Source organism: Ambystoma mexicanum, chromosome 2q (genome assembly GCF_040938575.1).
Source record: "Ambystoma mexicanum isolate Mex_15411 chromosome 2q, UKY_AmexF1_1, whole genome shotgun sequence".
Classification (NCBI taxonomy): domain Eukaryota; kingdom Metazoa; phylum Chordata; class Amphibia; order Caudata; family Ambystomatidae; genus Ambystoma; species Ambystoma mexicanum.
In genome coordinates, this window is record NC_090924.1 from 815,392,032 (window position 1) to 815,419,778 (window position 27,747).

Genomic DNA, 27,747 nt, shown 5'->3' on the forward strand with positions numbered 1-27,747 from the left:
CAGAGCAACACAGAGGCAGATTACTCAGGCAGTGTTCAAGGTGAGGTATTTATGAAGGAGAGTGAAAGTGAGGGTAGTAGTGAGGGAAGAGTGGGAAATAGGAGTAGGGGAATGAGGGTAGTAGTTAAAGTGAGAGGGAGTAGGTGTTGGGAGAGAGTAAGGATAGTTGAAAGGGGTGTAGGAGTGGGGTGTGAGAAAAGAAGTGAGGTGGTTGTGTGTTTGATAATTGTATTGTGTGAGCGTATTGGGAAAGTGTGCAGGGCACTATTTCCTGGGGAATATGAGCAGGGTACCATTTCCCTGACAAGGGGGTGAGAAGAGGGTTGCAGAGAGAGGTGAGAATAGTGGTGTAGTGAGTGACGCAAGAGAGTAGGAGTGTGGAGAGGGGGACTAGTAATAATGTATAATAATTTGATATTTATATAGCACTTTGATCCAAAGTGGGAGCGAAAGAGAGACAATGGGAGACGAACATCAGTGTGCAGAAGGATAAGGCCCCATGAGTCGCGAGTATCTGGAAGGCACACACCCTTATGTTCATCATATTGGGGACTTATGGCCCGGATGACCCAGATTGTTCCCAGAGGGAGGTTTATATAGATAAGGTGTTTGCCTTTAGGCCATCACGACATGGTAAAACAGAATCTTAGAGAGTATGGGTTACTGATCACTAGAGGGGGCGGGAGGGGCGGTACCCCACCAACAATGACACCCCCCCCACCATGTCCATGAGTAACAGCAAAATCCTGTTACTCATGGACATGATGGAGGCTGCACTGAATGTGCAGCGGGGAGCACTCCAATGAGCCATCCTTGCTGCACATGCTCAATGTAGGCAACCCCGGGCCAGTCTTAAAGCTGAAAAACCGGATGTCTGGGGGCGTTAAGAAAGAAGTGCCCTCAAGGCATCTGTCTCTTCACACACCCAGCCCCCTGTCCTGTCCCTTAAACAGAATAGCGTGGGGTCAGACTTTGACCACCCCATCCCAGTGTGTGCAAGAGATAGGACAGCAGGCAGGAAGATGAGGTGTTAGTTACAGCCTCAGAGCATTGACCCTCCTCTTTGGAGGAGGGTCAATGCTAGAGGCTGGGGACTCGTCGTCCTCCCACAGTGATGTCACTGTGTGACCCAACCCACATGCAGGAACCTGACCTGAGGAAAAAACAAAACCAAAACCCTCTGTTTGGTTTTGTTTCCCCTGCTCACTTCCTGCACATGGGTGGGGCTGACTGTTGAACAGAGACGAGTCCACAGAGGAGCTGGCTGTGCAGCGTAGAGGAAGGAGTCGGACTGATCAGAGACAATTAGGTAAGTTTAGTTTCCGAGATTGTGGCGCCACTTTCCCATGGAGCATGCTGGATGCACACCGCCACACACAATATTCGCTCAAACCTGCCCGCCCCGCACAGACAGCACACATCTACAAAGGCCCTTTGTGCACTGTCTGTGAAGGGGGTTGAGAATTGAGCGAATACTCTGGATGTCGAGGCTGTAATGCACGGCTTGGCATGTGCACATAAAGCCAGAGCAATAGATTCTTCTTTACAAGAAACGTTGCGATGAGAACATTGCTGGGACAGACCTGTGTGATATCTGTTATGTGTCTATCCATGCCAGAAATGCAGGAAAGAGAGTCTCGCGCAGTTCTGTAGCACAGTCTGAAGTTACATTACTGAGTTCAGAACAGCACTGCTTACAATAGTCAGCAATGTACCTTGTCCACCAGACCTCAGCCACCCGCAGGTGCAACCCCAAAGCATGACTGGGTTGCGCAGAATGAGCAGGCCTCGTAGCCCAGGCCTGATTCACCGTGAGGGCATGGGGTGCACACCACCACGCCCATGCCAGGGTGCTGCCAGCTCGACCCACCCAATCGCACACGGCTGCTCTCTCTGCCAGCTTCAGGCTATTGCGTGTGGCCAGAATGCTCCTCTGGCCCCCGTGAGCCCCTCCAGTCACAGAGCACACACAGAGACATGCTTGCTGTCCGAGGTCCACAGTCGCTATAACGTGGCTGTGGCAATGCCCCATTTATTACAAGTACACACGGCAGAGTTGTTTCACACCACCACGTATGTTCCCTTAAAGGGGCAGGCACCACACTCATCCTTTTTCATAACAAACAACAAAAGAAGTTAAGTACAAACACTTCAAACATTACACTGCGCACAAAATAAACCAATCCTTTATTTGCTTCCCTCCCAGTCCCACAAGTTATGTTGTTGTTGTTGTTATGTTTTATTATTTATAATGCGCAATTATACCCAAGGGTATCAGGGCGCAGCATTTATAAGAATATGCGAAGCTTGGTTACAAAGTGTACAAAGTTCAAATAGCATAGGGGAATGTACAGAGCAATAGATGAGAGCACACAATATATACAGTATATACAAATTAAAAGGTTGCACACAAGGTTACACAGTGTGCAGATCGCATGAAGGATGGCCTTAGCACTTATCTATCTTGGCTGTCCTTCAGTTTAAGCCATGAAATTACCTTAGAGCGGAAATTCAGGTAGGGCATGTCTACTCTGAGGTTGGGGGGCAAAGAGTTCCATAGTTTGGCTGCCTTTACCGGGAAACTGTTACCTCCTATGGTGGCAAGTTTGTAGTTTGGGACAGAGAGGCAATCTTTGTAAGCAGTTCTGAGGGGTCTTGCGGAGGCTTTTCTATGGAATCTGTTAGTCAAGTAGATCGGGGCAGCGTTGTTAAGGGATTTGTAGGTAAGTGAAGCCGTTTTTAGGAGAATGTTATCTCTAGTAGAGAGCCAGTTGTTCTGTTGTCTGAAACCTGATATGTGCTCTCTTCTGGGGATACCTAAGGCTGCTCTCAGGGCATTATTCTGGAGGGTTTGTAGCTTGCTGGTAATAGCCTTGGAGGTTCCCAGGTAGAGGGCGTTACAGTAGTCGAGGCGGGATAGAATGAGGGCTCTAGCGAGTGTAAGGCAGCTAGTGTCTGACAGAAATGGTTTAGCTGAGCGGATTAATTTGCATGTATATGCAGATGAGGATGCCAGTGAGCTCAGTTGTCTTTTGAAGGAGAGGTTAGAATCCAGGTAGAAGCCCAGTGTTTTGACCTCCTGTCCAACTTTGATGTTGTTCCCATCTATCATGAAAGAGTGGTAGGCCGGGCTGAGTTTCCTTAGACTATGCGTTGTTCCCAGGATGATAAGCTCCGTTTTCTCATCATTCAGGCATAGTCCATGAGTGGCCATCCATGCCTGGATGATGATGTACACCCTATTCAGCAAGGCCAAATCCTTTCCATAATCTCCAGAAAGCGGAAGGAGGATCTGAGTATCATCTGCATAATTAGTGTAGGTGATACCGAGATGATCCAAATCATCGAAAAGGGGCTTGGTGAATATGTTGTACAATGTGGGGGAGACGCAGGAGCCCTGTGGTACACCACAGGTGATAGGTATAGGGTCTGCTGCAGCTGTAGGCGAAAATACCCTCATATTTCTTCCGTTAAGGAATGAGGTGATCCATGAGATGGCCTCGGGAGAGAAGTGTGCTTCTGTGTGGAGGTGTGAACATAGGACAGAGTGGTCGACCAAATCGAAAGCTGCAGAGAGGTCAAGGAGGAGGAGCAAGGCAACTTGTCCTTTGTCCCTAAGTGTATCAATCTGAGCTTTCAGGTCGATGAGAGCAGTCTCAGTCCCGTGTTGAGGGCGGAACCCAGATTGTCTAGATCCTAAGAGGTGGTGTTCTTCCAGGTGCTTCTGTATTTGAACGTAAGCTACCTTATCTAGGATTTTTAGTAGGAAGGGAACAGTCGTTATGGGTCGGTAATTGGTGGGTATGGCTGGGTCAAGGGTAGGTATTTTTAGTAAGGGAAGTACCCAAGATTGTTTTAGATTGCTGGGGATGGAACCGGTGGAGAAAGAGGCATTGATCAATTTCGTGATGAAGGGTGAAAGATCACGAGCAGCGTCTTTGATGAGCTGTGCTGGGCAAAGGTCTCCCTGGCAGTTAGATGGTTTCAGGGACAAGATGATTTTTTCCACATCGAGTGTATTGACTTTAGTAAACTTGAAGCGCGTGGGGTCTGTGGTTGTGCACTTGTCCGGTTTTTTGGAGGGGGGCATGTCTTTTAAGGTCTCTTTTTTGCTGGAGATTTTGGTTTGAAGGGTCTTGATCTTATTGGCCAAGGCATTCTGAATTTCTGAGCACCAGTTTTTATCTTTAGTGCAGGTATCAAGGGGTAGTATGGGAGTTTCAACTTCTTTGAGAATGGAAAAGAGTTCTTTCATGTTGGATTTGGCTGACGATATGCGAGAGTCATAGGACGTTCGTTTGGCCACATATATTTCTTTTTTGTAGAGTGCAGTTATTTTAGATAGGTTAAATTTGTTAGCAGCTGAGGGACATTTTTTCCAAGTAGCTTCGCAATTTCTCTTTTGTTGCCTCAGGTTTTTGAGGAATGGTGTGTACCATTTGTTAAGGTGTGATTTCTGTTTGCTCGGTTTGAGTTTGAGAGGGGCGATGAGGTCCAGTGCTGAGGCCATGGCTTTATTATATTCCTCAACTAGGATCTCTGGGTCCGCATTGTCCGAGAGTGTGTCAAGTTTAGGGAGTAGGTTCGGGATGAGTCTTTCTGCTGTAATGTTTTTCTTGTTTCTAGTGAGAATAGGTGGGGCTGTTGTGATAGGCGGAGGTGTAGGTCTGTCGGTGGTTAACCAGAACGAGACTAGGTGGTGGTCGGTCCAGATTAGAGGTGAGATATTGGTAATGTTTGCTACGCAGTTGTGATCAGCCACCCAATCAAGTATTCTACCTTTTGAGTGAGTAGGGGCCATGCTTCTTTGTGCAAACCCTAGTTCAGCAAGGGTGGTGCCTATAGAGCTAGATATTTAGTCCGGGGGCTGGTCCCACCAGTTATGGGGTCCAACACATAGTCATTGTAATAAATCTTTCACATCAGGGGTAGTACCAGCGATTCCTGAAGAAGAACAACTTAGATCCTAAAAACTTTCAAAACTACAGACCAGTAGCAGGACTGTCATGGCCAGCTAAAATCCTGGAAAAAATTGTGACGACCCAGCTGCAGGGACATGCGGATCAAGAGAACCTGTTGAATCCATTGCAATCTGGCTTCCAACCAGGTTTCGGGACACAGACGGCATTATTGACAGTATGGGACGACTTGCTGGAGACGGCGGACCGGGGGTGGGGAGCCTGTCCCTGCTGGTCATGCTGGATCTGTCCGACGCATTTGATATGGTGGACCATGGGACGCTACTTAAATGCTTGAGAGAAGTAGGTGGAGTGGGGGAAGTAGCCCTTCAATGGTTTGAATCATTTCTCTCAAAAAGAGAACAAAGAGTTTGACTTGGAGATTTCCTGTCGGGCTCTGTATTATTAAATTGTGGAGTTCTACAGGGATCTTCTCTCTCCCCGCTGCTTTTCAATTTATATGTCTAACTACTCATGGACATCCTGAGGAAGCATGGCATACACTTCCACTCGTATGCAGATGATACCCAGGTGTTCATGAGGATACATATGAAAAAGTGGAACAGTGCTTGCAGGAAATTCAGACCTGGATGTGTGCCAATAAGTTATTGCTGAATGCCAGCAAAACTGAAGTGGCATTATTTGCTTCAAAATACCATTACACCCCCAGGCCTCCTGGGGGCACAGCTGGAGTTCTCTAAGAAAATTAAGAATTTGGGCTGTGTCTGGGAGGATAACATGGGAAGTGGAGCTCAAGTTGGTGCGAAGGTGCAGGCAGCATTTTACCCACTACGCCTGCTGAAACATATCTAACCATTCATTGCGAATGAGGATAGAGTGGTGGTCATTGGTACTCTGGTTAATTCCAGACTAGACTATAGAAATGCACTACTGTTGGGTATACCATCTTATCAGCTACGCAGACTGCAGCTGGCTCAAAATGCACCAGTCAGTTTAGTATATAGGGAAAAAAAATCAGCCCCAATCTCTAATGTAAGGAGAGCCTTACACGGGTTGGCAATAAAGCAGAGAATTGAGTTTAAGGTTCTGTGCTTGGTCTATAAGTGTGTCAACAAGATAGGTCCAGGATATCTATCGGACAAAATTAAGAAATATGTTCCCACCCGACATCTGCGCTCAGCAGATAATAATCTGCTTCAGATACCACATTCTAGGTATGTGAACAAACGGGACCGCAGATTCGGAGTCTACGGCCCAAGAGCATGGAACAAACTACCTATTGAAATTAGGGAGATTACAACTCTCCCGGGATTCCGTAGTCCTGGACCCTGAGTTGATCTATACCTTCTTATACCTAGATCTTCTTTCTCTTTGCATAATGAATTGGATAAAGGCACGTCTCTAATTGTAAATGATACATCTGCGCCCAATCAAGATTTAATTTGTCCGGTGCGCGTTATAAATAGACAAAATCAAAATCAGTCATTGAGATGGGCAGGTTTCCCCCTCCCGACCCTTTGGGGATACTTCCTGCCTGCCTCCCAGATCAGGCCCTCCTCACCTGTGTCCCCTTGACCTAGGGGACTCAGCGTATGGGCCAGGCCACCGCCCTTGTCCGGTACCTCACTACAGTCTCTTCTCAGGATCGCCTCCGACCTGGTCTCCCCCACCTTCTTGAAGAAACTGACATTACGGGTAACAGTGGCAGTCCCATCCGATGCAGTCACCATCGAGCCACGCACTGCCACCACATCCATCGTACAAGGCTCACAAGTTAGTGAAAACTTGCCTTGTGGATGCCGGTTCTTCAAATGTACTTCATTCCTGCAATCAGCTGCTGGGGCCGGAGCCCTCTCCTGATGTTCTCTCCCTCTGTCCTTTCATGCTCCAGCTGAGGATCATCAATGACGACCGGTTCCCACTCCTGAACTTCAGGGATCAGACCCCTCGGACACCGCTGAAGCATTGCCTCCGCTGGTGCCACTCCAGTAGATGCATGAGGGGTGACCCTATATTCCATCAGGAACTGATACAGTGCCCGTTGCAGGCAGTGCACTTGGCCATGAGCCATGAGAAACACCTTGTTCAGAGTCCTCATGAAGCTTTCATCTTCGCCATTGGCACAGGGCCAGACTTCTTTAATTTTCCAGTGTTGTATGCCGTAGTCCCCCATCAGCTCTGAACACAGGGTCTAAGGCAGGCCATGAGTGGCAAAGATCTTCCCTAGGGCCACAGCCACCTTGTCAAAAGAGACCGATTCAATGAACTTGAACTCGGGGTACCACGACCACTTATCCATCACTACCAGGAAATGAGTTTCCTGGCCTGTGGACCCAAAGTCAGCATGGATGTTTTCCCAGGGCCACATTCCTCGGGCATCGTCTCATTTATGGGGCTATCTCTGTGCTGGGGCAGCCGCCTGGCACCGCACACAGGCCGACACAAATTCCTCCCCCGTCTCTCAAGGTCTGGGAAACATACTTTCTGTCATAGCCGTGCCTTGGTCTTGGCAATTCCTGCCTGTGTCCTAGCTCCATGACTTAGGGAACCTTGCATATTGGAATCACTATGTGGTCACCCCGAAGCAATAGTCCTGACTCAACAAATGTCAGTTAATTTTTGACTCTCCACAGTTGTTCTAATGCCACCCGTGCCTCCTGGGTCCTTTGGGCCAGCGAGTCCACCACTGACCTCCACGACCCTTGCTGAAGGTCAGATAACACTCCTCCCTCCTTGAATATGAACCTGAAAAACTCAATGCTTTTTTTGAGGAATTTGCATTTTTCCTTATGCAAGGTCAGTCCGAGTGCCTGCAGCCGTTCCAGAGTTCTCACTAGCCTCTCCATGTGTTCTGCCTCCATCTTTGAAAACACCAGGGTGCCGTCAATGATGTTGAGGACCCCATCCAAATCTGCCAGGACCCCACAAATAATGCTTTGGATCACCTTTGCAGCAGAAGACACCCCGAAGCTTAGGCGCTTGTATCTGTAGAGGCCTGTTAGGCAGAATCCTATGCAGTTCCCTTAGGGAGCACTACAGAAGATTAGGACCACAGGTACATGCAATGCATCCCCTTTGGTATCAGTCTGTAACACACAGATTTAGTTGATAGCTGTGGCTGAGCAGTCAGACTTATCTCAAGAGCGAGATGAGCAGTATTGCAGTATTCAGAGTTTACACAATACGACTACAATACTATGGAGCAAGGAAACACTGACCAAGCTTTGTATCAAAAAGAATATATATATTTATTTTACACACTCTCAGTTCTGCACACAAATCACTATTATTAAAGCAAGTTAAAACAGTCAAGAAAAGTATACACAACTCCCTAATTAAATTGTAGACAAAGTTTGAGCAAGAGTGAAAACTGAGCAAAATGGTACAGTGTAAACCAAGCAGAAATAGCACTCTAACAATTTCTTCAGAGGGAGGGAAATGACAAGTTATACAGGGTTAGACTCCTAAACACACCAGCAACACTTCCCAATCGGATTGTGAACAAGTTAGGCAAGGTAGTACGTTAGCATAAGAAATACTTAGGTGAAAACCGAGCAAAAGGGCATTTCAAAAATATATAAAGGGGAAGGAAAGGTGGTTATAAGAGTTTAGGTGCACCAACACATTTCTTAGTGAAAAGCAATCTAGAGAAGGCAGTTGTAACTGAAATAGCCAGAGTCAATAGGCCTGTGCCAGAGTCAATGGTACAAGGCAAAGTGCCCAGGATCAAATGGTTCTAGTAGCTGCAGTCAAGTCTTTGTTTAACGGTTCAAAAAGGAGGGTGCAGAAAGTCAAAAGACAATGTTAGATGAAAGGGGCAGCCAGCCCAGAAAGTAAGTAAAGGATTTAAAACACCTTTAGCAGTACCCAACGAAACGGGAGGCCTGGCGGAACGATGTACCTTAAAAGTGGATGAGGCTCCTGCGATGGCGGTAGTTCCTGGCAGTTCCTGCAGTTTGGGAGATCCAGCAGAGGAAGAGAGGCTCTCGTCGTGGAGGAAGGTCCGAGTTACTGCACTGCCCAGGGATAAAGGCAGCCGCGGTGATGCTAAAACGGAATAAAAGGTACGCTCCTTTAAATCGCGGTTGTGGTGGACGGGTGCCTGGCTATCCGGTCTCCTAGTGCTTGGCACTGGCGATTCGACCAAGGCAGGTCCTGGAATGTGATTGGCGAACTGGTTGGCCCCGCCAGCTCAAGGGAAGAAGGCTCTTGCAGGTGAAGATCTTCTCTTGTCGTTGGAGAAAAGTGGTGAGGATCTGCAGCAGGGCTTCACCGGTGGTTCAGTCGTTGCAGATGTCTTCGGCTTCTCTCCTCTATGGATTTCTTAGGTCCAGTGGCGACGTCTTGTCCTCCAGTCCTCAGATCCCTCCTTTTATGCAGAAAACCCCCCATTCATACAGCCTAGCTGTCACTCACACAGTGGGGTGGCTATCCTGGCGGGATAACCCTCCAGCCTATCAGGGCAGTGTGCGACTTGGGTTGCCTAGGTAACCCTGTCCAGGGTGTCTACTCCCCCTCCCACACATCCTTTCTACCGCAGACTCAGTGGCACCGAAAGGAGGGCTTCTGTGCAGAAGCCCACCAAAAGGACAAACAAAGGATCCCCGACCTGGGTTAGGATTTCAGAGAAAGACACAAGAAAAAAATATTATCAAATATCTGGCAATAAAACCCCACCGGATTAAAGTTAATATTAAAATAACCCGGCAGTTCGTTAGAGGCTGTCAGAGAAAGTGGTAGACTCGAACAATGGGAAAATCCCATAGGAAAATATTTGCGGTCGAATATTTATGGTAGTAACCACTGCCACCAGCCAGAAACTTTGGAGAGAGGGACCAGACGGTACCCTCTCGAAAATGAACACCAGGGAAAAACTATTAACCCTTTCCAGTACCTCCATAGTAAGATGTGTTGTACTGGTTTGTTCATAACTATTGACTAGTAAAGTCAATGGTAACTTTACATGCCCTGGGAGACAGTAGTCAGTCCCAGGGTATGGAGTCTATGTTTGGAGGTCACTATGGCACCCTTGTGTTACTGCACTGAGATTGCTGTGTAACACACATGTAAAAAGATGATACCTATGAGGGTGAGAAAAACCCCATAGACCATAAGCACAAAAATAGCCTAAAACACACATCAGCAATATGTCTAAGAGTGGGAAAAAGAGTCTCACTCTTAGCAGGAAAAGAAATAAACCCTTCAAATCCAGCAAAGCTGCTGGGGGACTCTATGGGTATGGGAAATTAGCCTTTTAAGAGAATGCTCCCTAACAAGGCCTCGGTGTGTGGTGAAGGTGGTTATGTTCCTTGAGTCTGGATGCAACACCACTTGTTGGTATCCTGCCCGTAGGTCAAGCTTTGAAAAGAATTGCGCCCCTTGCAATTCTGCAATGATGTCATTGATTGTGGCCGAAATCTGTCTTTCACGCTTTATGGCGTTGTTCGGGAGCCTCATGTCCACACAAATCTCACCAAATCAGGGTGCTTTGGCTTCCTGGCGATGACTATCGGAGACACCCACAGAGTCGGTCCATCCACCTTCTCAATGATGTCCAGCGCCAACAAATTGTCAAGTTCCTTGTCGGCCAGGTCCCGCAGATGGAATGGAACTCTGAGGTGCTTGAGCGCAATCGGTTGTATTGTCTCGTCAATGTGTAGCCTCTATGGTTCGCCGGCCATGCGGCCTATTCCTTCAAAGAACTAGCTGTACTTCACGAGCAGCCTCTGTACATCTTCCACATACACTGAATAGGTGAAGCTCACAATGCCCAACGCTTCTGCTGCCTCACAGCTCGGGAAGGTGTTGCTGCTGACGCTTGTTATATAGAATCGGACATTGATGGATGACCCTCCATGCTCAACATTTGCCACAAATGGCCCGGCCAACCGGATGGGCTGCTCACTGCCAAAAGTGAATATCCATGCCCTGGATTTCTGTAACGTGGGTGGTGCCACCATGGCATCATAGTGCACCCTGGCCATTCCATTGACTGACGCCCCTGTGTCCACCAGCACTCGTACCGTCGACTCGAGGCACCGTGGCTGCATTCTGGTGGTGACACATGGCACACTGACACTAGAGATAAAGAAGATGTTCTCCTCCTCCTCCTCATCTTCATGAGTCACACAATCTTCCCCTTGGTCTACTTGGGTGACATTGGGCGGGCGCTGTGGCCTGAAGAAACGTGCCTGTACCGGCCCCCTCAGTATCACCATCAGCAACGGTGCCCTGCACATGCAGACATAATGGTTGAGTGCGCCAAAACGTCCACATGCTTTCCCCTGCCCGGGCACTCTGCGGGTTGCAGGAGATCGTACCCACACTTTATGCAGGATTCGAGGACTCTAGCACCTCTATCATGCTGGCCACCACTTGGACGTTGGACGCCTCTTCTGCCTTTGCAGTGACCCACAGCACACACTTCCTCCGCCTTCCCTGGATGCAATGCTGCACCTCCAACACCTCATGGAATCGACTGAGCTCCAATATGCGGGGTAGCGCGAGTCCCGGTTCGCGCAACACTTATCTGCGCAGTTTTCCAGATGAACATCCTTGTATGAGTTGGTTCCTGACCATCGTTTGGGGGTTCTCACAGGCACATGACAGGGACATCTGGCGCAGCTGTCCATAGAAAGTGTCCACAGACTCATCATCTTTCTGTTTGGCACTGCACGTCACAAAGCGTTCATAGTCCGTGTTGGCCAGCTGCATGAAATGCTTGCGCAGTTTGTTCTTGGCCGCCATGTACGATACATCCACAGGTGTCAGGGACTGAAAGACTTCATGAACTGCTGGTCCTGCTGAGTAGAGAAGGGTTGCCACTTAACTGTCCTCATGCGCCTCATCAGTGGCCCAGAAGTACATGTGGAACCGATGGATCCAAAGCCTCCAATTTGGTCCAAGGCTTGACAGGGCACCAGAGATATCAAACTCGGGCATTGGCATGAGTGCCCCCTGCTGCCTCAGTGCACGTGCACCCACAGGGCTTGCTGTCCTGCCACTGGTGCTTGGGCTCCTGCACCGCCATCCTGGTCATTCATGGTAGTGAGCGCACGAGCACCCCCACAAGACACTGGGGCCGCAACTCACAGATGGCCCCTTCCAGGCAAATGCACTAAAATATTGACTGTGATGATGCTGGCCAAACACTCCCCTTCCAGCTAGTTCTGATGATTGCCCTTCAACCAAACCACAGAGTCATGAAGCGCTTCTCTTGGCACCATTCCAGAATGCCCAAAAATTGGGCATGAAGTCACTTCCCACTACTCCACCGTAGGGCTTGCTATCTTGGTAGCCCCCTCCACCAATGTCCAAACAGCCAAGAACAATGGGATAGTTTACCTAGCCCAGAGACTAGAAATCCCAAAAATTGAGTGGGGTGGAGCCCGGGGGACAAAGAAGAACAAACACTCTAGGCCTCCCCTTTCTCCTCACCTCACACTCAACATGTGGAAACTGTTGAAAACACTTCAAAAGTGATCAATCCGCAGTACAATGCTGCCCCCTGTGCAAGGGGTTCCAGGAATTGTGGGCTGTGCGGCACCCGCGAGCAGAACTCATGATTGCACCAGCACCATTATAAATGGTGCCGGTGCAACAATGTTATCCACCCCCATTTTGCGGTATGGGACAGAATGGGGATCGGGAGCGCAGCAATACCGCCACCTGCGAATGGGCAATTTCCTGCCCATTCAAATCGTAATGGGCCGGTTATGCCCAATCGCAGGTGGCAGGGCCGGTAGCGAGCATGGCGATAGCCTTGCCTGCCATACAGGAGGCACGTCTACCGCCATGCTCGTAATGAGGCCCATTGTATTTACACAGACAGTTCTGTAAGAGAACACCTGTGGTCGAAGTGTTTGGGAGCGGTGCTCTACTTTTTTTGGGAGGATTACTGGTCCTATATTTTTATTTTAAAAAGAAACCGTTCGGGAATGGTTTAGTTTTAAAATAAAGGTTTAGGAAGAAGTTGAAACTTGCACTTCAGTGCACTGCACTCACCTTTCCCTAACCTTAAACAGCATGTGTGCTTGTTTGGGGGTTTGGATCGGACGTGGGCTTCTTTGGAAGTGAGGCAGGCCAGAAGGGAACATAGTTCCACTACTTCTTTTCGTACACTGCGGCCACTGGGGAACACATGGGATATATCAACACTCCAGGCTCTCATTGCCCACTGGTTTGCCCCAGATAACTCTCACTACTAGCATATGGCCCACGTGTTGCTACCCCAGAGCTCCCACGTGTATTATTATTACTGCTACAAGCTTTAAAGACTTCATCCTTCTCTTAACGCATTGGGCGATGGAACTGTCTGGTTTATTAGTTGAGTGCCGCTACACACATGCACCACCGGCCTTCGAGGTGATGGCATCATGGCAGTGCTTTGGCAGGTTACACATTTGTGCTGCTATCACTAGCAGTGTATGCAAGAGAGAGTTTATTACACACAGGCAGCAGGTTTAATATTGTACGATTCAAGCATACAAATTATATTGCGGAAGCACAGCCAGTGAAAACGTACTGAGCAGCTGGTAACGCCTAATGTATTTAATCTTGCAATATACATCTAGGGCAAGATTATGGAAAATTTGCACTGGTGCAAGTGCAAAATTAGCACGGTATAAACTATTTCTAAAAACGCTTGAAAATATTAGAAAGCCATTGCACCATAACAAGTGGCAAAGTTTGCCCTAGTGCTAATACCATTCCACATTAGCACTAGGGCAGACTTTGCACTGGTACAAAAATACGGTGAAAATTGATCTTTTTTGCACTAGGGCAATTTTTGCCCTAATGCTTATAACATGCCAAAATGCACTTGTCGTGGTGCAATGGTTTTCTAATATTTCCAAGTGTTTTTAAAAATAGAGCAAACTTTGCCCTAGTGCTAATACCGTGCAAACCTTGCATTTGCACCAGTGAAATGTGTCCGTAATCTGGCCCCAGGTGTTCTCAAATAGGAGTGTTCTGCTCTTTAGTGCTTCCTTCTTGCCGCTCCCTGGTGGGAGAGGCAAGGGGACGCATTCATCCACAGAACTTTAAAACATGCAGTTTGTGTTTACATCCCTGGGATCAAAAGTGCCCAGGATACAGCACTCGCCTGTTGAACAGAAGATGCTACAACGAGTCCCCATGGTCTCAGTTGGCCTGGTGATTTCTTTTGGATGAAGAGAGAACAACTAGCTGTCTAGCCTGTGTTTGATTCCCTGTGCTACGTGCGCTGGATGAAGAAAGACATGCAAAGTGTCTTCCTCAAATTTTAGGGATTGTACTGTTCCTTTCATTCTCAAGGTGGACCTAAGCAGTGCAGGAATTGGGCAGGAGTTGAACGCAACCGGTGAACCAGCAACATCTGTTTCCCCATATCTCGGATCTGGGAAAACCAAAATCCCATGCCTGGGGCCGGGGCTTACAGGGCACGGGAACTGCTGTTCCCGCAGAGCCGAGAGTATAACATTCGAGTTCTGCTACTATACTGAAAGAGTTCTGCTTGCGTTTTCTTTTTCATTTTGCATTTCAATCACGAAGATAGAAACAGGGTGGCACGGGGTCTGCCAAATCAATATTTGCATGTCTCTTCATTGCAACAGGGCATTTAAAACAGGAATTAAATGGTTAGTGATTGATGGCTGCAGACACAGAAGTGAGGGGATGATTGGAAGTGACTATTGTCTGTGGCAGTAGAAATAGGGGAGGTAAAAAAAAAACAAGCTGCGTGCTGTCACTGTGTGAAACAATGACTACAAACGCTCTTTAATAAAATGCTGCCTTTTTCTACTGGAAGCGTTGATTGCCTTTCGTATGTTTTTCTTTTTCTTGCAAGCTTAGGAGTGCCCTCTACCAGGGAAACTCCGGGATCCTTCTCAATCCGTTTTCTCTTTCACCTTATTTGACCCTCCCTGGAATCTTTACTTCAGAACTCTGCCTTCTCATTTTGCTCCAATTTTCACACAGCCTGAAAACTAATTATAAAACGAAACTAATCAAGGCCTTCTAGCAACTGGGTCCTTTTAATATGGTTGCCACGGTACCCTATCCTTGACCTCACCCCTTGACTTCTGAGAGAACACTGGGTGCTTCTTTTCCCAGGCCAATTCACTAAGTACCAACCTGTTGAAGTGTGTAATGAAAGAACCTAAAGAAAATTCGTCTGGGGGACTACAAGATACTGGAACATCCAAAGTAGTGGTCTTCTCTCCTAACCCCCTTACGCCCCGTTTGCCATGGCAAGGGTGTGGCTCCATCAGTTTAGGAAAGATAAGGACATAAGGACATCCAAGCTCTTAATCTAACTTCAATAGTGCTACTCATGAGAAAGATCCCAAGTTTATATCTGTTTTCTTGCAGCGATATTGAATTTGTCAGTTTCCCATATCCTCTGAGATCATTATTAACAACGAACAACAGTGTACAACCAGGGGTGAAACCGTGGACTCTAAAACATCAGGGAGGGTTACAAATCCTACCATGCCCACTGGCTGGTTTCAAATCGTGCACCTGAATCGATGTTAGAAATTCTGCCAACTATAATAGAGCAAGTCTGTGAAAAGCTAAGGGGCAATGAAGAGTCACTTTAGCCACTACTCACCTCAGAATATCGGAGTGGAATACACAGGGTTCCAGCTCGTTCAAATTAAGATCTATTGAGAGCGTGATATTTAATAAGTTTGATCTGATTATTTTCCAAGAAACTTGCATGCTGAATACTATTAAGCCAGACATATTTGAGTGGGTGGATCAGATGGCAATTAGGGGATAGTGTGGGAGGCCAGCTGGGGGCCTTGCTATCTTGGTACACACATCTGCATGTACATCTCTCAAACTGTTAACCACCAATAGTCAAGGTCTCGTGGCTGTCTTGCTCACAGTCAAAAAGATCGACTATCTGCTCCACATAATCTTAGTTAATATTGATTGGAACCCTGTTAATTCCATCCTGATATATTTGTTAGAACATTTGTCTGACTTTTTATCAAAATCAAAGCAGAATTATGGTTTTGCAGAAATAATTTTAAGGGGGGGATCTACATTCTTACCGTAGCCCTCAGAATTATGCAATTTCTAAGAAATTAGGTAGGAAATCTGCAAAGAATTGCAAGAAATGATGATCTTTTTCAAAGTTTGAACTTAAAACTCGTTAATGCTAGTGTGAAGGGGTCTAACCCCGTGCTAGCACGCGGTCAAAGGATATCTCCACTCCAATTTTGGATTATTTCTTGCCATCTGAAGAACTTTTTAAGATATTCTCCATATTCCAGGTCATGGACATAGGTCCTAGTGACCATAACAAAATGACTATGTGGCTAGATATTGAACTCATGCACCCAAACCAGTGGAACGACACCCAATTGATTTTAAATAATGGCAAAAGCCAAATTGTAAAATTTCAATATAATGGTAAGACCCTGAATCGTAATTTAAGACGAGCAAAGGACGAGACCTCGCATGAGGAGTTTGTCAACTGTTGTAACCCTTTGGGGGTGGTTAATTTTTTGTGGGACTTGAATCCTCCCTAACCCCAGGTTACCACATTGAGTAGGAACTATGCACATGCATTTGATGAGGAAACGTGAGCTAAAAAAAGAATATTAAGGAAGTGTATTAGAGATCTAAAATACAAAGGTGGTTCCTGCCTTGAGTATAAAACGGAGGTTAAAACACTGCGTAACAATTATAGAGATGGTCTAAGCGCGCATAGGTTCCTCCACCATCAGCTAGATGGAGAGGCTATGTTGGCCACACTTCTAACTAAAAATTCTCTTAATGTTTGGAGCCTGATCAACAATTCGGGGAAATTTCAAAGTGATTTCCAAAGTAATATCTCAGAAAATACCTGGTGTACTACTTCCTGAGTATCTTTCATGGGAACTCCTTAAGTGAGTTGAAGGAAAAATTAATGGTCCCTTGGCAAATGTCCCTCAATAGAGAATTGCTTGTAGAACTAATAATGAATTTTTTCGGTCTCGAAAGCGCCAGGTCCAAATTCTTAAATCTAATATTGATCTTTGGGCTTTTTTTGAAGGAATACTAAAGTCCTCAAGCATTCCATCCTCATGGAGGACAGCAACTGTTATCCCCATCTACAAAAAGGGCGATCGGTCAGATCTGGTGAATTATCGGCTGATCGCCCTCCTGGATGCAGATGGAAAAATCTTTTCAGCTGCAGTGCTAATAGATTCGGAAACATGGGTAAAGGAAGATAAGATTTTATTCAGGGAACAAATGGGCTTTCGTAAACGTCATTCAACCACCCTTGATGTGGTAATAATGGCAATGATTGCTGAAATGATTATGGACAAGGATGGGCACATTTTGTATGGTGCTTGGCTCGACCTATGAAGGGTGTTTGGCACAATCTGCAGAGAACGCCTTTGGGCCAAGCTTCTTCTTTGGGGGATCTCAATGGGTTTACTCGCCATAATAGTGCCGCTTCATCAAGGCTCTGCTCTCCGTGTTTGGTTGAATGCAGAGGGAGTTCTGTGATGTGAAGTTTGTGAAATGCATTTATTCAGGTTAGCCTTAAGCTCCTCCAATTTTTTTTTGCATGCACCCACTCCATTTTAGGATCTCCTATGTGGAGCTGGAAGGAATATGTTCACTGCACAGAAATTCTGAGCGACATAGAAATGTTGCAAAGAATGATGAGCTAATTTTTTATACAGCCTTGGGTCTGGAACAGCTAGGACCCAGTCTCACAAATGCACGTACTAATCATTTATGACAGGGAAGATGTTCTGTATGTACCAGGAACGGGTTACTCTAAAGAAACTGTAAGACACACCGATGCACAGTAACCCTCGGTCATGAAAATAAAGATAATAGCGGTAGGAATCTCTTCTTTCAGAGGAACAGTCTGCTGTCTTGTAAGGTCAGAAAGTTAGAATGTACAAGCATGAAATCACTGATGAACGTCTGTTTTCACAGAAAACCCTATGCGTAGCAGGAAGCTGTAAACTATATATGATATGGCACTCACAGCAGAACTCATGTAAACTGGAATATATAAAAGACGTGATGTCCTTTCTGTAAATTGCTCACTTCTCCACGCCTATTGTTGTGTAGAACCTGGGTCCGCTTGAAGCAAATAAACTCTGTTGTTTATACTTGCCTCCATGTCTGATGGCCTTATCTCATTTGCAGTCACCAGATTTTGGTTTTACAATTGGTGCCCAACGTGGGGCCCTTTCGAGGATAATCTATCATATTTCGAGGACGGAGTGACTGAGCGTTGGGACCACTGAGTACGGCTATCCCTACAAATTCTGAGATGAGGTTTCTCGCAGCTGCTACTAGTGATCGACATCGTCCTCTCCGCCCAGTGATCATCTTGACAAGGGTTCCGGACCATAGCTGTGCGACTGAGTTTTGCTCTTTTTAAGATCATCAGTCACGGATTTAATTTGATGTGGGATAATTGTGTTGTTGAAATCAGGTGAGTTTGTTTCGAGTTGGTTGTACAAAAATATGTTGCAAAATATTTTACCAGGTGAAATACCATTTTGAGTAAAAATGCCTTGGTTCAGTAAAATGTGCACTTGTTGGGCAATGTTGTTCCATTTGTAGAAAATGACCCACTGGGGTAGAAATAGGACAGCCTGCCCCACCTGAAGGTTCTCACGCTTATGACATGTATATTAAATATGGGTTAGGAGCAATTGTTTTCAATAGTCTTTGGCACCGCCAGACCAGACATGTACCTGATTTACAACAGACTGACAATGGTTCATTTAACTAGCCAGGATCCAGCATTTAGAGTCAGTTTTATTGCAGAAAAAGGCTAGGCCAGCTGCTTTTGATGCAGTTCGGGATTGACACAAAGCGGCAATCCAGCGCATCAAATGTAGACAGAAGCAAGCTCGCAGACATATGACACATGCAGAAAATGCTTTAGTACAAGACCAAAAGCAATAGGAAGACTGTGATACAGCAACAGATAGAGCCATACAATTAGACATATACCAATCCAAAGAGCTGCACACAGCTAATAAATTAATGGGCGCACTATTGAGTGCAAGATGAGAATATCCAACTGCACCACCTCCGTTTGTACGTTCGCTGCCAGCGCTGCCTTAACCAGTGCTGTGTGTACCTGACACCGACTCTTGGCCTCCTGCACCTCCCACACTGGAGCTCCTTAAGGCTATGCCACATAGCTCCCCTGCCGCTTCCAAATCTGACACACCTCTATTGCAATATTCATGCTGGTTCAGTGATCAGAGAGCAGGCCTTCGTAGTGCACTAACAGAGAAGAAGAAGGCAAGGCTAGAAATATCAGCAAAAGACTATATACTGGAAGAGACTGAAATAGCAGTTGCACATTCTTGGACTGAATATCATACCCCTGAGCAAAAATATTTGTTAGAACACATTGGAAAAACACTTGCCCGAGAATGGAGCAAACTTACTGATACGGCAGAATCCAGAGAATTGCAACATTCAAATCATTCAGCATGCACCATCAATACACTAGAGGACGCACATCAGCACCTATCTGAGATGTTGTCACATAAGGAGGAACTACATGAACTACAGATAGCAAAACTAGATGCTTTAGGAATATCTCATCCTTTAATAAACAAGACATTCATTCAGAAGAGTAGTCTCCTCAAGCACAGTGAAAATAATGCAGAAATGCACATCATCTAAAGAGACGCACTTATTTGGATTTCTAATTCATCCCTTTCCCCTATGGAAATCCATAACACATTTAAACAATACTCCCCATCCATTCAGAAAACGGTATTACAAATAATGGCTGAATACCTACAAGACGAATACATTAAAAGGAAATTGTGTTGTGCAGCAGATGTTGTGGAAATACATGAGCGCTATAAGCACAACTTCACAGATGAAACTACACTCACTTCCCTGTCCCTCAACTTAGCTTTACTGCTCAACTATATGATTGAAAAGACCACCTCTCAGATGCCCATGAGACAGGTGCCTCTGATACCTGTCCCACAAACAGAGGAGCCAGCCAATGGTGACGTGCCTACTAGAAAAGTTGTTGCACACTATATTGAACAATTTGTATATGTCCCCTTTTCCAAACAAGAAGTTAACACAATTAAGCTATCCATCCCAGACATAAGGAAGAACCCCACTGGGTTCCAGAAGGATGTACATTCGATCTTGGCTTTTTATACTAAAGATATACATTTGTTATTTCCCGTCATTTTACCTTTTGATTTATGGAAGCAAATCAGGAACATAGATGATAACAGGGAATTGGGGGGAACCTGGTCAGAACTCATGGCTGCCAACATACAGAGAAAAGGAAGTGAGAAACCTCCAGAGAAAATATTAGCATTACTTAACGCCATCCTTGCTAAACTTAAGACTTTAGTACCAGAGAAAAGGATTATATGGGACAAATTAACGGCCTGTATGATAGCGAAATGTGAAGGGGCAACAGAGTATTTCAATAGATTTGAACAGGTATTTGCTGACTACAGTGGACAAGATTTGAGCACTGAATCGGGAAAGAGATTGCTGACAAGTTTGTATGTGCTCTCTTGCCTGAAATTCAGTCTCAAATCACGGCTTCGGAGAGTGCCTGGCAAACAAAGACACCTTCCAAAATACTGCTGATGGTTCAGTATTATGAGAACAGACTTAACAATGAGAAGGAAAGGATAGGAAAAAAGAAAGTATATCTGAAACCTAGGGTGTTGTTACAGCAGATAACTAGGGTACTCCGAGGATATGCCCAAAATAGGGGACAGGTTAAGCAACACACTGGGATATTGAATGAGAACCAGTGCATCTACTGCAAACATGAAGGCGACTGGAGGGGGCATTGCCTAATAACCCAGCAGAAGGGAAACAGTATGTACACGAGATGAGGGAGAGGGCGTAGAAATGGCATGCAGGACCTGAATAGAAGCCAGTGTTGCCAGCATCAACAGTTCAGCAATAATACAGAATATACAGACACACAACACCCGACTTAGCCAGTCAACATTTTTGATAACACTCCCTCACAGAATTAATTTTCTGAAGACTACACATCTGACAACATATTTTTTGACTGGAATCTACCCCTATCCCTGTCAATCAAGAGGGAGCCTACATGACAATGAACTCTGGGGATAGACCACACACATTTCTAGTTGATATTGGTACAAAGTGCTCCATTCATCATCTATTGGTTCCAGATATTTCTCTGTCTGGGCAACAAAATGTTTCTGTAGGGTTCACTGGCACACCTGTAATAAGTCCGGTCTCCAAACTGGTACCTATTTCTCTGGGACCATTCACTGATGTGTCCTTTTCTATTGACAACTAACTGTGGTGAAACCGTGTCAGCTTTGAATTTACTGAAGAAATTATATGCTGTTATTTACTGCTGACCTGATGGTGTATATTTGACCATTTCACTGTAGCACACTTCTACATCTCAGTTGTTAGCACTCCCACTATCCATTGAATTGCAAAGTGTACCCACTCTTTTATGGGCACTTAGCGATAATAACGTGGGGTTGCTCAATGTTTAATCAGTACGCATCCATTTAAAGCAAAATGTCACATTACCACGCGTACCACAATACAAAGTTTCAGTGGACGGAGAAGCCACACTGAAAGTGATAATTTCAGATCTTGTACATCTACATGTCAAAGAAAGGATTACGGGTAGCACTTGTAACAGTCCGGTCTTTCTGCATACAAGAAGGGTGACAACGCACTGCCTTACCATTTTGTAATTTATTTACAGGCCATTCATAAAATTGTGTGTCCCCAGTTTCCCATTGTACCTGACATCACGACTATTTTCACTAGGATTCATGACCAGACCACCAATTTTTCTCTAGTAGATTTAAAGAACACACTCTTCAGCATACTGATACATGTGACAGTAGGTACTTGTTTGCCTTTACTCTGGGGGTGTTATCATTTACATTCACTAGAATACCCCAGGGATTCACTGAAATGAAAACCCTAGCATTTATAGTAGGGCCCTCAAGGAAGAACTGGACACTGTAGAATTACCATCATTTTGCACATTGATATAGTGCATTGACGACCTACTTTTTGCCACAGATTCTGAGGAAGGTTTCAAGGAGGGCTCTGTATTGTTGTTAACACATTTGGCTAACAACGGTCAAAAGGCTTCTTTGAAGAAATTCCAATATTGTCAACAGCAGGTTGCCTACTTAGGATACCACCTGACGAAGGAGGGTAGGTGTCTTGCACCAGAAAGGATACAAGTTATCTCTAACATGGTGGTTCCAAACACACAAACCGAAGTTAATCCCTTTTAATGGGATGGCTTCCTATTGCAGGCAATGGATTCCGGATTTTTCCCTTTTTATTCAGCCATTGTTAGCACTAACGAAATAATATGTAGCTCTACCTCTACCTTTGGATGCTGCTTGTCAAGAGGCTTTTGATATGCTCAAAACTTCTTTATGTTTAAGGTCAGTATTGGGCACACCAAACTATTTGTGTATGAAAGAGATGGTTATCATTTGGCTGTGTTAACACAGGAACATGGGGAAAGAACAGGATGTGAGGCTATTTTCCTCCATGTTGGACCCTGTTCAATGCGCTTTGCCATCATTTCTTAAAGCTGTGGCTGCTGCGGCTGCATCAGTAAAACAAAACAAAGGCATGGGTTTGGGTCTCTCCTTAACTGTCATGGTGCCTCACTCAATAGATGTACTATTGAACAGAACACAAATCCAACATCTCACATCTGCTCGCCTCACTAGATACAAGCTCATTTTGTTTGCGCCTCACATCAAAATTAAATGATGTAACATGTTAAACTCAACTGAACTGTTACCTAGAGGAAAGTAGCCTTCCTGATACCAATCATGATTGCATCTTTACCACTGAAAATGAAACAAATGGGAGAATTGATTTGACTGGCACACCTATGCCATACACAGATGGATAAATGCTTGGTGATGGTTCTTGCTTTGAACTTCCAGACGGCACTTCTACTGATGCCTAGCAATCACCACACTAGATACAGTGGTAAAAACTAGGAGGATTCCTTACAACTCCACCCAGGCAGCAGAAATAATTGTCCTGACTAGAGCTTGTTAGGTATCTTAAGGGTTGGAAGTAAATATGTATACAGACAGTCAGTATGCCTTTGATGTAGCTTTCAATTTTGGAAAACTGTGGGCCAAAAGGGGATTTCTAACATCCCATGGCACCAAGATTCAGCATGGTCCCTTGATAGTGCAGCTTTTATCAGCACTAGCATTACCTAAACAACTAGAAATAATGAAATGCATAGCCCAAAAAAGAATCACTGACAGTATTGGGAAAGACAATGCTTTCGCAGGCCGAATATCCAAACAAACAGCCATAGACTTACAGTCTGGAATGTACGTATTGGGTTCTGCTAGATGGGTCGCCGAGACTGGGATGATGGAAGAGGGCATTAGAGTGTAAAGGAGATTCAGGCTGAGGCCACAGCCAGAGTGGGGATCATGACCAGTCCACGTAGAAGAGAAAGGTTGTTGGATTGACCATGATAAACAGAGATGGATGTTACCAAATGCATATGTACATGATATAGTGACGATGGCCAATGGCCCAGCCTACATAAGCGCAAAAGGCATCTGTAAACACCTAGAACATACCAAAAATAGATGGACTGCCTGGTGAAGAATTGCATGATCTGTTTACAGCATAACATTGGGAAAGGAACACCAATACCTAAGACAGCTTTGCTCAATCTTCCATGCTCATTTGAAGTAATAAAATTTTGATTTCATTGAGATGGAAAGATGTCAGAATGTTAAATATGTTATGTTCGTGCATTTAGAAAATAGGTCGAAGCTTACCCTCTCAAAGATAACATTGCAATGTCCACTCAAAAGTAAGGTTTAAAGAGTACTTTCCCTGTTTTAGTTTACCAAGGGTGATCTGGTCAGACAAAGGATCCCACTTCATAGTATCGGTCACCAAGCATGTATGTGAGGGATTTCAGAAAAATTCCATTCCACGAACCATCCCCAATCGGCCAGATTAGTGAAGAGACATAACTGTACCCTGAAGAACAAGTTAGCCAAAACATGTGCACACAGCCAGCTAAAATGGCCTGAAGCCCTACCATTGGCGTTAATGTCAATGAGAATGACAGCACAAGCGAAAACAGGTCTGTCCCCATATGAGATTGTGATGGGGAGACCTGTTAATGTGTGGAATGTACCCCGGCCAAAGAAATTGTCAAAGATTGAGTATCCATTATTGGTAGATTATTGTAAACAGTTGACTCAAAATGTTTGATTTACCAACAGGTGTGAGAAGCGTTGCCTAAGCAATACGTGGGTTGTGGCCACAACATTTGCTGTGGTGACTACATTCTGATGAAATACTTCCAGTGGAAATCCAGCCTTGAGCCACGTTGGAAGGGGCCACTGCAAAGTACTACTGGGCACCCAGACTGCTGTGCGTGTGGAAGGCAGGAAACACTGGATACATGCAGCACATCTGAAACAAGTATCTTTACCTTTGCCCTATTACAGATGGGTAAAGTAGGGGAGTGGTGATTGTGGAAGTGAATACATTCCTCAGCAGATACCCTTCCGTGACAAAGAATACACAAACCCAAATTTTAAGCAACCATACATTTCACCTTTACCCACCGCCGACACACTGTTCGGGATTCTCTCCGTGCCCAGGGTGTCCAGATACAATCTTCGACCACAGAAATAGCTAGGGAAGGACTTCTGGAAGGTAAGAAAGTGTGGTATTTTTAGTGCTGCACCCACGAGAAACCAACGATAGTCCCTCCATACCCCCCAAAGACACTTGGAGGTAGAGGGGGGCACAGAAAAGAAGACTCCAAGCAAGATAGGCCACACGGTCAGGTGCCACGCACGGATGAATCTATAAAGCCTATATCAGTGAAGCTTCTTATCTGACACTGAGAGACTATGCCTCTGTTTGGGGTACGCAGAAGAGATGAAATGGAAAGTTTTACCATTGGAATGACCAGGTTCAAAGGACTGTGGTTGACGAGAGACAAATCTGTAATTATAAGTGTTGTGGCATGTATCTTACTTATATCAAAGTCTGTTTTATGGTTTCTGGAGAGCTCACACCCCCTCAGATCACTATTGACCATGCTCAGCTCCACTACGTTGTCTCCTTTCTATGTACACATACACACACTTTGTCCCCTTGATCTTGAACACTGAGAGAGATATTTCAGTAACACTTTCATAAGTATAATGAATGATACTCCTGTGATACTGAACAAAACCAACTGTTGGGTATGTTCCCACCTTCTACAACACGTTAAGAAAGGGTTAGGATGGTATATATATCCTCTCTCATTGTCTACCGCTTGCTATGCATCCTTTAGGGCCATGTGTTTTGGTAGATGGAATAACAGTACCACAGGTAACCTTGATTGGACAAATAAAAATATGTTTGATCAGCAGTTGCTACTATCTTTGGGATGCTCAGTGTTTGCTAACAGAAGCACTACAAACACTGCCTCTACCAAACGCACAGACAGGAATGTTAGGCCATATCAATCAATGATATAGTTTCGAATGGCACCAGTAGGAAATAGGGGAGCACTCCTCCAGCATACACAATTAAGAATAATCCTGCCATGGTACTCTTTTGTCTGATTAAGGAAGGTTCTAGGTACATGGGTACATATGACAAATGTATAAATACTGCAGTCTTGGTGAACGAGGCAAGGCCCTTGTACATTGGGGGATCAATTTACTTTGTCAGCAGGAAGCAAGCATATCCATGGTTAACCAAAGATTGGAAGAGAACATGCTACACCGTCCTAGGAGGGATATTGATGATGATACAGCTTGCCAAATATTAGGGGATGTGTCAAAAGCGATAATTCCCTTTTGGTGCCTGGCAATAAACTCTCGAGATATTAGAAGTTTGGCATGAGTATTAGAAATAACAATGAATGAGATGACTGATATACTATTCATTGTGACATTCAAACAGAGGGCTATTCGGCTGGTTGCGCTTCAAAATAAGATGGTACTGGACACAATGCTAGCTGAAAGAGTAGGGATTTGTTAAATGGCAGGGTAATATTGCTGCATTTACGTAGCAGACTCCTCCCCTAATGTGTTTCAGGCTATTAAGAGGGTACACACATTGGGGTCCGAAATTCATGTTAATGAAGGTAACTGGGACATCAGTACTTGGGCTTGGAATTTGTTTACCGCATGAGGTTGGAAAATACTTTCTGTCCTTGTGATGATCGCTGTTGCCATTCTCTGCTGCTTTTGTTGCATACAATACTTACCTACTTTAGGGTCTATGCCATGCCAGTGCTGCTCTAGAGCTCTGAACGCTTGTCCCTTGGGGATGTGACATATGCACCAATTCTGCAGGTTATGGACATTCAGAAATGTATGAATATCGATGTAGATACAAATGAGGATGTATAAAAAATGGGTTATCTTAAGCTAAAAGGAGGGTTTGTGGAAATGCATTTATTCAGGTTAGCCTTAAGTGCCTCTATTTTTTGTTTCATGCACCCACTCCATTTTGCGATCTGCTATTTGGAGATGGAAGCAATTTGTTCACCGCACACAAATGCTGAGCCAAACAGAAATGTTGTTGCAACGAATGATGAGCTCGTTGTTTATACAGCCTTGGGTCTTGAACATCCAGGACCCAGCACGATAAGATATACAGAGGTGCCTTCCTGTCTGCAGCTATTTAATTGTGTGGGTCTCAAAAATACACATACTAATAATTTATGACACAGGAGATGTTCTGTATTTACCAGGAAAGGGTTACTCTAAATAAACTGTAACACACACCGATGCACAGTAACCCTCGGTCAAACAAAGATGATAGCGGTAGGAATGTCTTCACTCAGTGGGAACAGTCTGTTGTCTTCTAAGGTCAGAGAGTTAGAATGTACAAGCATGAAATCACTGACAAATGTATGTTTTCACAGAAAACCCTATACGTAGCAGGAAGCTGTAAACTATCTATGACATGGCACTTACCAGCAGCACTCATGTAAACTAGGGTGCATAAAACATGTGATTTCCTTTCTGTAAATTGCTCCCTTCTCCACAACTATTGCTGTGTAGAACATGGGTCCACTTGAAGCAAATACACTCTGTTGTTTATACTTGCCTCTGTGTCTGATTGACTTATCTCCTTTACAGTCACCAGATTTTGGTTTTACAGGTTGCAACAGGAAGATGTGTGAGGCAAGGATGCAAGTTATCCCCCTGCCTCTTTAACCTATACTAAGCAGGCTTGGGCCGGGCCTTAGAAGGTCACTCATTGACAAGCCTGAAAATTGGTAAGAAAGCCATTTCTCGGACAGCCTATGTGGATGACATCATCCTGCTGGACGGTACTCCTAGAGGACTGCAAAAATTACTAACAGCTTTCAGACACTATGCTGACCATAATGAGCTGCAGGTCAACCCAGTAAAATAAAAAATTCTAGTCTTTAAAAAAACGTATAAAAATAGGCCCTGCTATAAATGGCCAGGATATTCCGGCAGTCACATAATGAACCTATTTAGGGCTAGGGATGAGAGTATTCCAAAGAAACAAAGCTCTGGAATTGGATGTGAATACAAAATTGTTAGCACTGATTGCCCAAATGTAAGTTTTCAATCTGCCCACTGATAAAGTTCTATAAAGCTAAGGTTATGCCAGTCTTACTTTATGAACTTGAAGTATTACATCATTCCCAATCATTGAATTGGGCCCGCATGGAAGGCAAGATATGGAAACAAGTTTTGCAAATACTCATGAGTTGTCCTATTTCAAGCCTGCGATATGAGTTGGGTCTACAATCACTTAAGAGTTGTTTTGATTGGAATAGCCCTACACTTCTTAGAACCAT

At 45.0% G+C, this 27,747-nt stretch overlaps 1 long non-coding RNA gene across 2 annotated transcripts in view; it reads left to right on the forward strand.

The window, feature by feature from the left end:
- Nucleotides 1-1,222: 1,222 nt before the first annotated feature.
- LOC138569760 (uncharacterized) overlaps nt 1,223-27,747 on the forward strand; it is a 74,069-nt gene continuing 47,544 nt past the window's right edge. For both annotated transcript variants that reach the window (XR_011303321.1, XR_011303322.1), the window contains exons 1-2: nt 1,223-1,309; nt 18,063-18,354. This is a non-coding gene — a long non-coding RNA (uncharacterized lncRNA). The remainder of the gene's footprint in view (nt 1,310-18,062; nt 18,355-27,747) is intronic.